Here is a 16,667-nt window from a genome sequence, read left to right on the forward strand (position 1 = left end):
GTCAGAAGAGGAAGCATTTGAGTACTACCTATAGATTGCTGTTTACAAGGACGTAGTAAAAGTCCTGTGGAAATAATGGGAACAGAATATCTTAACCTTTCTTATCTAATTTTACTATGAACATGTTAAGAAAAATGACATAATTGTAGTAAGATCTATATTCTGGATATTAGTATTATATCAATGTTATATTACCTGATTTTGACAACAGTACTAGAATGTCCTTATCCTTATTCAGTATACAGTAGAATAATAAGCTATTGAAAAAAATGTGAGGGGATAATTGAATATTTGCAGGAAAAAGAATAAATCTTTACCCAAGTGAAAACCTTGTTAAGAGAATGAAAAGACAAACAGAGCATGATATAATATTTTCAGATAATATGTTTTCAAGATGAAGGACTTGAATCAAGACTAGACAAAGAACTAAATTCAACAGGAAGAAAGATGATACACCAAAGAAGATATATGCATGGCATAGACATAATATTATTCAACATCATTTATTAGCAATTTGAGAAATGCAAAGATATTTGAGATGAGATACAACTGTGCACCTACCCAAATGGTTAAATTTTAAAAAAGATGCTACGGGTTCATCTAGTGAGGATGTAGAACATCTGCATACCACATGTATTGCTGACAATTAAAACATTACAGCCACTTTGTAAAACTGCTTGAAAATTTCACATAGATTTAAACATATACTTACTGAATGACCAGGCAAACACACACCTGCATATTTATCCTAGAAAAATAAAAGCTTAATTTTACACCAAAATTTAAACATGAATGTACATAATTCATTTCTGAAAGCCTAAATTTTTTTTAGTGGGTTAATATTTAAACAGATCATGGGTAATCCATATAGTGATGCAACTATTTAAAATAAAAAGCAATAGACTGTTGACACATGCAGAAGATGTGGATAAAACTCAAGGTTGCATATTGACTGAAAAAAATAAGTCAATTTCAAAGTAACATGTTGTATCATCCATTTCTATAATAGGATTATGTAACGGAAAACAAATGAATTTTTAAAGGGTTAGGTTTGGAGGGAAGTTGTGACTATCTAATGATGACAGAGTTTGGATGTTATGATGGAAATAATATTTATTCAAGATTTGGTGATAATTAAAATCACTGAAATCGACACATGCAATAAAATTTCAAAGACTTCACATTCTCCTTACTCAAAAAAGAAGAAAAAAAATAGAAAAAAAGGAAAGAGTACATGGATAAATCAATAAATAAGAATGCCATCTGTAACTGAAATACTAGTATTGTAGCATAATTAATCCTCTGGTTTTGACAATATTGTATGGTTATGTAAGATATTATTACTAGGAAATATAGTGAAATATACAGGGTAAATTTATATTCTTTTCATAACATTTGTGTTTTTTAAGGAGAAATGATATAATAAAAGGAGACTTAAAGGAGAAAATGCCTGAATGCTACAAAAACTCATGCTACAAAAACAGCTGTTAAAAATCAATACCCAGGCTGGGGATATAGCTCAGCTGGTAGAGTGCTTGCCTCGCAAGCATAAGGCCCTGAGTTCAATCCTCAGCCCCGCAAAAAAAAAAAAAAAAAAAAAAAAAAAAAAAAAAAAAAAAAAAAAAAATTAATACCCATTTCCAATTTTAAAAATACAATAAAATGGAAATTTGTGCACGTGCTTGCACACATGCTTCAATCCTAAAATTCATTAATTCATTTACAGCACAAAAGAACAGTTAACTAAATAAATGCCATCTCACCATTCAGTGCAAGGTGATTTGCTAACTCCATTGTAATTTACACTTTATCAAATACATTCAATGCAACCAGAGTAAAACAATTGAATGTATATAACAGTTTGCAAATAAAAATTATTTATTTTGAGAAGAGGTTATCCTTCCACAATTTTATCTCATTTCATGCCTCCTCCATGAAAGATTCTACATTCTTACATGTATTCACATTTTGACCCTAAGATTTATTTTTATAATTGGCATAATTTTACCAATGATGATTTAAAATTATAGTAGCCATTTTGAGGAATTTTCTGTAAAACTGAAGTTGTTCATTTTATAGGTGCATTTTTTCTTTTAAAAAAAAGGGGGAAAAATTTCCGAACATCTAGTTTTTGTTAATATGAGGGAAATTCTAAAATATACGATATGATATTCTTAACACTCCCTTGGGAGGAAAAATTAAATCTGTGAAAATTTGAACCTCTTCTTTTTTAGATTGTTCCATATTATGACTTGAATCTAACAAACTTTTCACCAGTTCTGCTTTTTCCACAACTGGATGACCTTCCATTATACTCTGTTCATTCTTCTGTTTCTGTCCCACTTACCCTTAGTTCTGGCTGGCCAGACACTCAAAAATAACTTGATTCTTAAAGTTAATGCTATTCAGAAGGCGTCAAACCCATTATAATTGATTTTTAGAACCTGTTCTTAGTCTGAGCTGAAAATCATTTTAAAAGACTTTCAAAGTCTAAACAAAATAGGAAAAATAAGTACAGACCAATATAGAACAGTTCTGAGTATATAATCAAAATTTCCCAGATCTGTTATTAATTTGTATGCTATTATTCACCTTATATGCAAAACTAATGTTAAAAGGAATAATTAAGGTGACCTAAGAGGCCAAGACTTGTGTAGGAAACCAGAAACCTTAGGAAAGTATAGATGTTGCCTCAGATGTTTAGGATGCAATCCATTAATTCTTTTTTGAAAAAGATTGTGTTCTGATCCAGTCCATAAGCAAAGAAAGTATGAATCTGTAGGAAACATCAAGTTTTCTTTAATACTTTTAGATGGGATCCAGGGGAGGATTAAAAAAATAGATCATTTGTCATCCTTTCAAAAATAGTAGAAATTGCAGGACAAAGTTCCATTGAGTAATCCAAAAACTAGAGAAATCCTTGTTATCTTACTAAACTAAAGTAGCATTATAAATAAATCCTGGTATTTCTCAGGGTTCATTTATAGACTATAAGTTTTTCTTTGGAAGACTTGATTACCGGGTATGCTTAGAAAAGGAGAAACATTGAGTTTCAATTTGAGGTCTATACTTTAAATACTAAGGGGAATTTCCAAACTGTTTTCCTCTGTCTATAATCAGTTGTTTTCATATTTTATAAAAGATGTAGAAAAGAAGGGAAAATTCTACACACTGTGTTCAGAAAATACAGGAAAAGTTATACAATGCTAAAAAGTCAAGAAAGCTGGGCACTGTGGTCCACACCTACAATCCCAACAGCTTGGGAGGCTGAGGCAGGAGGATGGCAATTTAATGAGGTTTAAGCAATTCATCAAGACTCTGTGTCTAAGTAAAATATATAAAAGGACTGGAGATGTGTCTCAGTGGTTAAGATCCCCTGGGTTCAATACCTAGTACTTTAAAAAAAGTTTTAAAAAAGTCAAGAAAAATTTCTTACCCAAAGAATTCATGAGACTGGGAAGGTAGGTTAAGAACATCACACTTCTGGCTTAAAAATGTCCACATAAATTGAAAACCATACTATTTTAAGGGAATAAAGTTAAGCTTACATCCTAAGAAATATCTATGGAATTTTTATTATTATTCAAGATGTTTAGGAAACAAATAAATCATAAAATTGTCAAACTATTTGTCTTTTTTTTTTTTTTTGGTAGTATTTAGAATTGAACGTAGGGCCTCACACACTCTAGGCAAGTTCTTGACTTCTGAGCAACATTCCCACCTGTCAAAATGTGACCATATCTTTTTGTATTCCCCCACATGGAATGGAATTTTCAGTTGCTCTACATCCTAAAAAAAAAAAAAAAAAAAAAATTGATATTGTCAGTTTATTTATACTTCTTTTTTATTTGAGCGATTCTATGCATCCATTGTGATACCTTCTTGTAGTTTTAATGTGCATCCCCCTAATGGTAAATTCTGTTGAGAATCTTTCTCCCCACCTTTACTATCTACATGTCTTCATTAGTGAAGTGTGTGTTTTGACCTTATGTTCATTTTTCTAGTTGAGTTGTTTGTTTTTTACTTATTGTAGATACAAAACTTTGGCAGATTGATGCTTTACAAATATTTTCTGCCAGGTTGTGATTATTTTTTCTCTTGATAGCATATTTCACAGGTAAAAGATTTTTTGACTTTTATAAAATCCAATTCATCATTCAAAAATATTAATGGTGTTTTTGGTGTGATATCTAAAGGTTCTTTGGCAAATTCAGTCACACAGATTTTCTCCTATGTTTCCTTATAGAAGTTTCACATTTTGCACATTTATATCTGTGACTCTTTTAAGCTTTTGTGTACTATGTGAAGTTTGTTCATTTTTTTCTGTAATTGTTTTTTTTTTGCACAGCCCATTGTTCCAGCACCATTTTTTGAAAAGACTACCATTTTCTCCACTAAATTGTCCTTGACCTTTGTTAACAAAGAAGAAGAAGAAGGAGAAGAAGAATGATTACACGTATGTGAGTCTGTTTTGGTCTCTGTTCCATTAGTCTATACATCCATACTTTCACCATACAGTCTTGATTAGAAGAGCTGTATATATTATACGACATATATTTTATGCCTAATTTTACCTTAGAATAAAACCCGAAAATCATAAAGGTTTTACATACAAAGCTCCCTTACTTACTTTTTCCCTTCTTTCTTTATTTATGTGGAAATTATTGTTAAAGTTAGCCTGCTTTACCAAAACAAATTGAGTAAAGCTGAACCAAGACCAACCATTCTTTACTTCAGAAGATGAGCAGGAACATATGGAAAATTTGTTAGCAATGGTATAACCATATGGCTGGTGGGGAGGGAAGAAGGGCAGAAGAGAAAAGTTGTTACTGAGGGGTAAAATGAGAAAAGGAGGTAGGTGTACTTCAGCATTCTCAATATGGACAAACGGGAATGGACAAACACTTTACTGTAATAAAGTGTTCACTCCCCTGTCATCTTCTCTTTTCTAAGGTTAATCTGCTAATGTCAAAGCAAGTGAATTCGTAGTGGGGATAAATGTAAGATGAATAGATCACAATAATTTCTTAGAGTAACATATTAACCAGAGTTATTTTTCTCATGTAAAATAGACTCATAAAATAAAAATGCTGCCTAAGTTTTTAAATGGTGCTTTTTCCACAAACTAGCCACCAGATTGCAGAGCTAAGTTCCTTCTGTTCCACTGATAAATGTCCCTTTTCAGCGATTTTGTTCCCAGATGGCCATTCTATCTTCTCACCTAAAGAAATAATACTAGCTGCTGATTTTTTTCTCTAACCCAAATATATTTAGCAGTCTTTTGCAGTATTTTCACACTGTGAGTGTAACTCTGAATCAAGCCAGTGCAGCTTAATATCATTCATTTTGCTTGAGTTGCTCCATATTTTTATTAATTTTGAAACAATTAGGAAGTAGTTTTGCAATCATTTTCCTTTTATAAGATTTCATAATAGTTTTCCAGTACACATTTACAAATTTCTCTTTGTAAAAATTTTCTTTCCCTTTATTTCCTTAAATTAACATTGCTTGAGTTTGAGCACGGACTCCATTTCTACTGACTTAATATCATCAATTTGGACCAATTTAGCTCCTGTTCAGACCTTTTCTCATTTGCTGTGTAATTACTTGAATATACAATGATTTTTAAGATCTCAGAGAATTCAGTTTGCCTCAATTTTAAAGTCAATGCGTGTCTGGTAGCCATTGGTTATAAGCCCTGGTTAAATTCAGAATCTTATATATATACCGTGTGTGTGTGTAAGAGCTAGTTCCCTCATATCCTGGCAGAGTGCATACCTAATTCTATTGTTTTTTTAAAACCCTGTGAAGACATCACGAAATTGTCAAATAAAATGCATTGCTGAGCTATAAACCTGTGGTGCTTTACCAATTTTCAGTTCTTAAAGAGTGTTAGAATTTTAAAAGTCTGAAAGATGCTGCCCACCTGAAATATATAAGTAGATAAAGTGGTCCTTGTTTGTTCAAGTTTTTTTTTTTTTTCTTCTGACTTCCATAGTTCACATTTGTGCTTTTTTCTTTCTTCTTTTCCTCCTTCCTCCTTTTTACCTCTTCCTTCTTTCTGTCTTTTCCATCCTTCTTAAAATCACATTTGCAGCAGGGCACTGTGGTTACACCTGTAATCCAGCTGCTCCAGAGGCTGAGGCAGGAGGCTCTCAACTTCAAAGCCAGCCTCAGCAAGTTAGCCAGGCTCTAAGCAATTTAGCAAGACCCTGCCTCATAAGAAAAAATAAAATAAAATAAAAAGGGATGGCAATTTTGCTCAGTGCTTAAGCACCACTGGATTAAATCTCCAGTACCAAAAAAAAAAAAAAAAAAAAAAAAAAAGGCACATTATTTCCAGATTTCCAGTTCTAATTGGAATGTTATTGTTATTGGCTCTTTCATTTGGCATGCCTTAAAATGTGATTGCTTGTACTTTTCTGATGGTCTGTACACACGTTCCACACTGAAAAATTGAGGCAGAAACAAGTGTAAGGAACCAGTTCAGTACACTAGAAAAATATAGTAGCAAGGGTACACACAGATATGCACATTTATTTGGTCATTTCAACATTATTTTTAAGATGATTTTTAACAAAACTAAAGAATTTTACAATCTCTGACACAAGTGCTCTTGAAACCAAAGTTAACTTACAAAATTTTTCTAAAATGAACATTATTTATCAAAGTAAATTGTAAAGGCCTGGTCTGGTTCTAACATTTTATAGAAGTGCTCATGGAATTCTGACTTCTGTTGAAGCAGGAATTCTCTATTGTTTTATGCTTGACTCTATAGTAGGTATCATGGCACTTGGTTCCTCAAAGACAGGGTATGCTCTGTTGACAAACACAGCTCCAATACTTTAAGAAAACATAACAATGTCATAAAGTAAAGGCACATTTTTATTGCAAGTAAATGATATAAGAATTGAGATGATAAGCCAGGAGGTGAGTTGCAGTGTGTCAAACACAACACTACTTTATCTGTCTGCGTTCTGTGGTTTCTTTACTGTTGATTTCTTTCAAATCAAATGTGAACCCTGATTGCCAAGTCTCACAATGTTTTAATCCTAAACCAATTTAGGGAATTTTTCTAATAAGAAAAATAAACACTAAATTATGCTATAAAATAGTAATAATAGTGTTGCCTAACATTACTGAAATGTATGCTATTACTATTATTTGTCTTAAAGTCCGGAAGAAAAATTTGGTGCCTCTGCCCTGAACTCCTGGTCTTGAATTTTCAAGAGAAATTTAGGTGATTCAAAAAAGGTTAAAGGATAAATTCAACTGATGTACAGCAGAAAGCACCTGAAGATGGCATGTCTTGCTGACTAAAGCAGAGCTGGGGATTTGTAGAATAGGAGACAATCCAGGGGCTGTCTGCATGGTTGTGACTCAGGCAGATATGTCTGATTATAGGCAAAATTCATGGTGTGGAGTTCTTATTTTTTGTGTCCTTTGCTTGGGGTCACAACAATGATCAGAACTTCCCCCAGAACTACTTTTGCAAGTTTTGTAGTACATAAACTATATACTAACCTAGTCAAGATTCCTGAGGCATTTGAAAGAGAGACAGAACAGACTGAGAGAGAAAAAAAAGTACAGGGCAAAATCTACAAGGCTAGAAGGAAATGGTGATCTCTATTGTGTTTATTTAAGTTCTTTCACCTTGTATTTTGACTATCTTATACAAGAGTTCATGTTTAAAGGCATTCCTCATGGTGATTGAATCATATGTTTACCTGAGATATTTTATTACTTGGAGATTTTAAATGGATAAGGGGAAGTAGGCAGTGAATATACCATCTGAGAGTTTGAACTATTCACATTAGAAATATTGTCCAAAATTTTGAGTTATAAGCATACCTTTGCCTTTTATAAACATTGCACTGAAGGAAGAACAGAGGTGAAATCAGGAAGTGGAAAATGATTTTCCCCAGATTAGAAAGAATTTATGAAAGATTTCAACAATGGGTTTGTGATTTGCCAGAGAGGAGAGTCTCATGATCCTTTGCTTGGAAGAAAAGACTTCATGAACCCACTTTTTAGGAGATGGGACCTCATACTACTCAGCACGGGAGAGTACATTGAGCAATATACTTATAAGAACTCACTTCAAAAATTAACTTTTTAAGGGATTATTGATGTATAATTAACATAGATTCTTGCATTTATCTAAAATCTATAATTTGTCAGTATTTCATATTTCCCTAAGGAAAAGCAAATAGCACTCTCTCTTTATGAGATGATATGGATATGTCATCTTATAAGACATCACTGCTTCATCACATGTAGAAGTATATTTTGTGTTTCTTTACTACTGATTTCTCTCAGTTACAATGTGAGCACAAGAATTCAGAGATTTTGTCTATTTTATGTATTGCTGTATTCCCAGGAAACACTGCAGGCATACAATAAATATTTGTGGAATTAATAAATAATAATCATATTATTTTGATCATACTACATGCAGCACATCCAGGAGCTATTTCAGTAAAAACAAAACAATACAGAGAAACTTATTTGCCTATGAAAACTGTGAGTACCTCAGATAAGAATTTAAATTGTGTTTTCGAGATGGATCATTTCAGGAAAAAAACATACTGATTGTGTTGGGACCTCAGACTGCCTCAGAGTGTTCCATGTATTCTCAGAGTACATCAGAAACCTGCTGCATGATCAGAGTCCCACATCAGGTCTTGGTAATACAAAGAGTCTAAGTTAGTATCTATTTCAAACAATAGTCCTCAAATTGCCTCAGAGGGACTAAAGTAATCTGTGCCAAAGTAACCATAGTTGTGTTGTTATCATATTTTATCACCTGAAAGTCTACATATTGAAAACATCAGTACAGATATTATAAAGGACTTAAAGCTTTGTTTGTAAGAAATTGGCTACTAAAGTATACTTGGGATAATTAGGATATTAGGCTATGCTGCAAAAACAAATAGTTTCTAAAATCTCTTTGACTTAACAAAGCAAAGTTGTATTTCTCTCTCAAAATCATATACTTCAAGTAAATATTGATATTCAATATCCATTTGATAACTCAAGAATTTTGATTCCCTCCACATTTGACACTACTACAATAATAGACATATACTAGACTACTACAATAATAGACATCAAAGAGCAGTTGGGGCAAAGGAAGACTCATATTATCATGCACCTTAGTCCAGAGTGATACATTTCACGTTTTCTCACAGACCATTGTCTGGAATTATTCTATGCCCCCACTTAAGCAGATGGATAGCATATAGAATATGTGGCATACTCTAAAATCTGTGCCTTATTTGTTTTCTTTTAATTGAAAATACTATGCTATATTTAATAAGAATAGTCACCACCAGTAATTAATAATATGAAAGTATTTGGACATTTCCATCAATCATCTTATTTCAAATTTTACTAAATACTAGAGAAAAAAATACATCTGGAAGCCCATTGTACCTCCCAATCTTGTTATTCATACTACAAATATTATTTCCTAACCAAAATAGTGTTGGACTAAGGTGAATTCCAGACACTGAATTGAGATAAAGAATCCCATGCTTTATATTGTCAGCCAAAATGGATTGGTTTGCTTAATATTGATGACATGAAAGGGTTCAATATATGGTAACAAGGTATTCACAAGGATCTTCATTAGTGCTGAGCTTGATTCAGAGCAACAAAGAGAAGTAGCAGTAACTCTCTTTTAACCACCAGAGAATCATGTGGGGTATTTTCCTGCTTATAATACAGAAGAGAGCCTTGCAATTAAAAATGGGTTTAGATGATATGAGTCAAATAATTTTAGTTGTTGTTATTATTGATTTGTTTATTAGTTTTTCATATTTTAAAATGTCAGAGTAAGTTTTTCTGTAATACATTTCATAGTTATGAAGAAATCATTTTGTCATAAAATAAAAGTGGTGTCACATAATTCTCTGCAAAATTAAAAGATACAATAAATATTCAAATATTTCATTGGTAGATAAGAAAACAGAAACAGAAAAAACATATTTTATCTAAATGATATAATTGGTAGTCAGAATACTTATTTATATATAATATTATTTATTATTATATTATATAATTATATTTAATTGTATTATAATATTATACATTGCTGGTGGGACTGCAAATTGGTCCCATTCTGGAAAGCAGTGTGGAAATTCCTTGGGAAACTAGGAATGGAACCACCATTGACCCAGTTAGTCCACTCCTTAGCATATACCCAGAAGATTTAAAATCAGCATACTACAGTGCAGTCGTATCAGTGTTTGTAGCAGCACGATTAACAATAGCCAAGCTATGGAACCAATCTAGATGTCATCAATAGGTGAATTAACATTTTAAGAAGTGAAATAAAACATTCATTTTATGCTCTTATATCATCATATCATTTAAAATGTATATGGTTAATTTTAAAATTGATTTCAGGGCTCTCCTTTCACTGTCATTTTATTAACATCTGTTTCTCAAACTAGATTCAGTTGAGTCACACTTTTAGGTCCTTAAGTGAAAACTGAATCACTGAATCATTTAGTCTTTACCAAGCCACCATAAAACTCATAACAATTTGACTTCTCTGGAAATATTTCTCCAAATAAGATTATTTCATATCATTCTATTTGCCATGTGGATTTTTTTCTTTTTTATGAAACATAATGTGGATTTCTTCATACACCACTTCATATGTGTTCCTCCTGAAGCTGTGCCCTCCACCTAAAAGGACAAACTTCCCAGATAGAGGAGGACCATTCTTTGGTCAAGGGTATACGAGTAGCTGCACTCTCCAGCTAGAACCTCCATTATATTATTTCACCTTGAGTTCACTGGTGAAAGTTCAACTCTCATACTGACATCAGCATATATGATATTTATTGGAATTAACTACAAATTATTAGGATCAACGCATGCATAAAAGAACCTTATTAGATAGAGGAAGAAGTGGGAGTATGCAATATCAATAATGTGTTAAACTGGTAGGGAGCCTTAAGTCTGGAAGGTTGGTCAGAGTATTCCCATGTTTCATGGAAGGAATGAGTTCTGTAACCAGCTGTGTTTAGACTGAGGCAGCTCTGGGAAGGGGCAGTGTCTTTGCAAGACAGCTGTCTCTAGCCAAGGGCAATTTCCAGAGAGTTGGAGTAAAAACTTCAGTCCTGAAAGTAGAATGGGAGACATATCTAAGCTATAAATGTATGTAAAAATACACGTATATGTTCAGTAATATTTATGTTAATATCAAACTGATTGATATCAATAACTAAAATTTAATAAAATTTTAACACATAATTAGCAACTGATTTTCAGTGTGTATCTTTGTTTTCTGACTACATTTTAAGTAACATCAAGAAGTAAGATATGCCTTCTATTTCTTTTTTTTTCTTTTTTCTTTTAAGGTGTGGGGAATTGAACCCAGGGTTGCATTCATGCTGTGAAAGTGCTCTACCCCTGAGCTACACATCCAGTCAGATGTCTTCTATTTCATATTTTGAAAAATATCTTATTACTTTGCCAGGATTGTTAGTATAGTGTATCTAAATATTTAAAATTAAAAACTTGATAATTTATTTTAGTGATTCAATGGGCATTAAGAAACAATAGTTTATTAACATTATTAATTTATTAACATTATTATACATGCATATAGTTAAAATATTAAACACTCTTACCCTTTATTTGATGTCATATTTCCTGTCAAATGAGCTGTAATTTTGTTTGCAGTCTGGAATTATTATTGGCTCAGGTTGGATATTGATGTTAAATGGGAAGTGTCATGCAGGCACCAAGTGAATAAGCAATATTTGATACCTACCATTAAAAGATTTCATACCAGAAGTGGATTCAAACTTGCCTAGCTGAGTCCCATTAGAAATCTAGTCCCTCAGAGATCCAGGAACATTGGATTATGTTAGGAGATAAGACTTGTAAAACTAAGAATTCACATTGTCAACTCTTAGAACAAGAGAATGAAGAATGTTGTACAATTTCATCCAATATGGCACACAGCAGGATTAGAGAGACTGTTCTTCACTGCATCAATTAGCATAATTCAGAAGTTTCAAACAACACTCAGTTCCTTACTACTCAGACTCCCTATTAATTTACCTACATATGGTTGTGGGATGTGTATTATCTATTTAAAATATTGGTGATTGCATAGACAAGAAGTTTTATATGTAGGAGAAAAGAAAAATCTATAGATATAAAAAAGAACTGTTTAGGTGCTCTTATATGCCTATTTTTTGTTACTATTGTTCTACTCTAACATGAACAAATAAGTCAAATGTTATAAATTGTTCCCGGTTCAGTTTTTTTTTTTTTTTTTTTTTTTGTGGCGGATACTGGGATTGAACTCAGGGGCACTCAGTCACTGAGCCACATCCCCAACCCTATTTTATATTTTATTTAGAGACAGAGTCTCACTGAATTGCTTAGCACCTCACTTTTTCTGAGGCTGTCTTTGAGTTCATGATCCTCCTCCCTCAGTCTCTCGAGTCACTGGGATTACAGGTGTGTACCACCAGACCCAACCTGGTTCAGTTTTAATAGTACACATGAACTATTCAAGCATTCACAAACATTTTTCTTCAATTGAAAAATAACACCTATATTGACTACAGAGTATGCAGATTACATTTTATAATCCTCCATGTTTAAAATGTTCAATAACTCCTCATTGCCTATATGATGTTACAAAGTTTCATTTCAAGCTGCTTTATGGTATGATGGCCTATCATGCTAGACCTTTAATATGCTTTCTCATAGCTATCTTTTTGTACTTAATATTCTGTATCTCTCTCACACATGCACAAGATTTCTCTAAAGAAAAAAAGTCCTTTTTCTTACCCTCCAAGTAAATGACTACCCCTCATATTTTCCAAGTCAATCTCAAAAGTTTCTTGTCATCGCCATGTCCCCTAACTTCCTTAGGTGCTCCACTGGGTTGCCATGGTACACTGTATAAATCACTGTTGCAATACATCCATATGTAATTTGCTGAATACACCACAAGTTCCTCATGATCAACTCCATGCCCTACACAACTTTAGATCCTTCAGATCTAAAGTTACTACTACCATGAAAGCACATGATACATATTTATTGAGTTAAGGTTATCCAAAACACTGGTTCTAAAAAAATTTGATTCATTTCCCTTATGCGTAGCTATTAAGAACATTTCTGAGAACTGTAATTGTATACATATTCTTGGTTAAAAATCTAATTGTGTGTGTGTGTGTGTTGTGTGTGTGTGTGTGTGTGTGTGTGTATGCGCATGTGTGCGTGTGTGTCTGTCTTGCATGGTTGTATATTTCTGGGTAGTAGACAATAAGAAAAAAACTGCAGAGAAAGAAACAATTGAGATCTTGGAGTCCATAACAATTCTATAAATATTCCCTCAGGCACCTGCTAGGTTTAAGGCATTGTGCTAATTGCTAGTCTAACTTCCTCTCTGTATTCAATGTGCTTATAGGAGAATTGACAGGAAGTAAATTAGGCCTCTCAGATACAATAAAAATATTATTTAAAAAGATTTAATATTGGCAGACAATGCAAAATAATATGGAACATTAAGGAAAGAAGCAATCATTTAAATATTTTACAATGTTTACCTTGGTTTATGAAATACATCCACAATTAAGTATTTTTAAATGTTAAGTGAATAAGTGGTTGTGACAACTTTAATGTTTAATATAATTAACAAATAAAGCTGTGTATATGCATATAGTAAGATGATATCATGTTAAAGTTGAAAGATTATTTTGTATCAACCTCAGTCATTTCAAATAAAAATATAAGATATACATGACTGCAAATGTAAATATATAAGAGATCATTACTATGCTCAGCATTAATTATTTTATTTTTCAGCAAAACAAAAAAGTAGCAGACAGGCAATTCTAGACATAAACACGTTCTTTTTTTTTCCAATTCTTTGTGAAGCAAGAGTTTAATTATGAGGAGATAACTAGAAGTGTTGCGACCTGAATTCAAATTAATATTTGATTAAATTTCACAACACAGCATGGAGCTATAACTGGAATGAACAGTTTGATCAAATTAAAATTACTTGGTAATAGATATTAAGCTAAGTAACTATTAAATTGCTTATTTCTTATAGTGTAATAGCAAGTGCCAGAGGAATAGAGGAGATTTTCCACTAAAGCAAACTGGGTAGACTCTCAGGGATTTGAGGCTATATGATGGATGACACTTGATCTTAATTTATGTTGGCAATAGTCTTCATACCTATGATGATGTTTTATAAAACTACAAATTGCTGATGGAACTGAAAAAATAAACAATGAATATTCTTAATATATGTTTCTAAATGCCAAAAGGAGGGAAGGGAGGGATATTTAAATTAATTATGTGCTAAAGAAAAACAAAAATAAGAGAATAACCTCCAGCATTTGCAAATGTTAAAGAAACAAGTACATGGGGAACCATTTGGAAGAGAAGCATTCTGGGTCATAGGAAGGAATTTCTAATTAGAAAATTCTTAAAAGACATCCTTGGAGGAAGGTAGGGGAAAAGAAAAAGAGGCCAGAGTTGGAGCTCAACAGCAATTCAACCTCTTAGGTTCAAGACACTGCATTAATTATTAGAATAAAATGAATATTATAGCTCCTTCTTTCAATATGCTTGCAAGGGAGTAGGTAGGGTGAGAGCAAGCTGCTGTAATGTAATGGAGAATATGATGCATGTCCTAACAAAATTAAATTTATGATGCACTTTAAAAATATGGCAATATCTCATACTCTGAACAGAGGAAAGAGATGAGCAAAACTTTTAAGGAGGGAGTAATCTTTGAGATGGTCTCAACAGCACTGGTTCAGACTTTGGTAGTAATGAATGGAATAGGGACCAGGAATCAGACTTTTGGCTAGAAGTACTTTGGTTGATGAGTGTGGATGTAGCCCTGGGAACTTATTCTGGAAAGCTAAGTTTTGATCTTTACACTGCCAACTATCCCTTGATTTATGGATGATTCAGCCCTTTGAGACCTGGTTTTCTCAGCTTATGCATACAGGGAATTGAACTACATAATCAGTAAGGTCATGCCTGTTCTAAAGTGCTCTGATCTAAAAGGAACACATTGCTTCTTGTTTTGGATGGCCTAGAATGTTAAGAAATTTTGTTTTAATAATTTTTGAGAATACTAGTAATATGATAATAGTTACAAATTTGTAAGATTGATTTGATGGGATTCATAAAATTAATTCATGTGGGATGATCTCTTGGTAGACTCCTGATGTTCCCAGATAAGAAGTAATGAGGGACTTGCAGAGAGTATATATTATAGAAGCTGAATCCACAAGACCGTTCCGTATTATTTATTATTATCAATAGAAGAGGGAAAAGAAAGAAAAATAAAAAGTACACAGCTTCTAACCTTGATATCTGAGAGAAGTTTTATGAGAACAAGATTGAAAAGTTTTATCTATAAAGATCAATGCAAGATGTTTGGAATAAAGCTGTCCAACTGTCAGCTGGAAACACAGTCTTAGATCTTTAGCGCTCAAGGTGCAGATAAGAGCAGGCTTACAAACTCAAATACCTACAGGAGCTACTGAAGTAACAGGTTGCATTTGAAACATTAAAGTACTAGGGACTGTAGCATGCTGGGCAAAGATGCCCTTGGAAACGAGGTAGCTGCCACTCAAGTGCATCACATTTCTGCCCTTGCAATTGCAGACCATGCTTTTGCAAGACAAGTCAGACATTTTGATTATTTCCCAGTTTTTAATTGTTGATAAGGAAACTAACTCAACAAAATTCATTGTGAGAAATAAACAAAACATGACTGGAAGCCACATTGGATCTGCCACCTGTGGGATGCAAGTTTTGGAACTCATTATTAATATTTTCAGCAACAGTAGGAAGATAACAAGAAGCAGAATTGCGAAACTGGATGGAAATCTTCAAAAAAATTAATGTAGCAATAGAGGTATATGAAGATATATTTGGAATTGTTATACTTAAAAAGTCAAGTAAAAGAAAACAGTAGGCTCTTTATATATGGTGGTTAACAGATATGAGAAAATTATGTGTGCATTACTTAAGGAGAATGGAAAGGTAAGAGAATGAAATGACCATTGTGTCCTCCTGAAGGTAAAATATAAAGATCATATAGTAGAAACATACCATAAAATTGTGAGAATAATGTGAAAAAGGAAAGATATAAATTACCTTGCATTTTTCTTTACATAACACACACACACACACACACACATAAAACTGTGTATATTATATGTATGATTTTATGTTTTCAAACATCTGCAGTACTGCTGGATCTACTTATGGAACTCATATTGTGTAGATGTCTTCACTTTTTCTGTGCTGACACCTGACAATATTTACTGTACCTGTAATATTACCAGACTTACAAAAAGACAACATGGAAACACAGGTTCAAGGGAGTTTTATTGTTCATTTGTATCATTAGCTTTGTGTGGACACAAATAAACCCTGAGGTATGGATTTATTGAAGTGTGTGTAAGAAAAAATAATAAATTAATATCATTTAATGTTTAGAAGCTATTTTGAAGTATTCCCTCGACTAAGCTTTTTCATTGCCTTTGAGAATACACCAGAAGAGAAAGTGGCTGTATCTTTGTGGGCACTTCCCACTCTCCTCTGGTAAGAAATCAAGAGTTTCAGTTGTTGATAAGCCTTATGTTTTCTATGAA

The sequence above is a fragment of the Sciurus carolinensis genome, chromosome 3 (assembly GCF_902686445.1).
Source record: "Sciurus carolinensis chromosome 3, mSciCar1.2, whole genome shotgun sequence".
Taxonomy (NCBI): domain Eukaryota; kingdom Metazoa; phylum Chordata; class Mammalia; order Rodentia; family Sciuridae; genus Sciurus; species Sciurus carolinensis.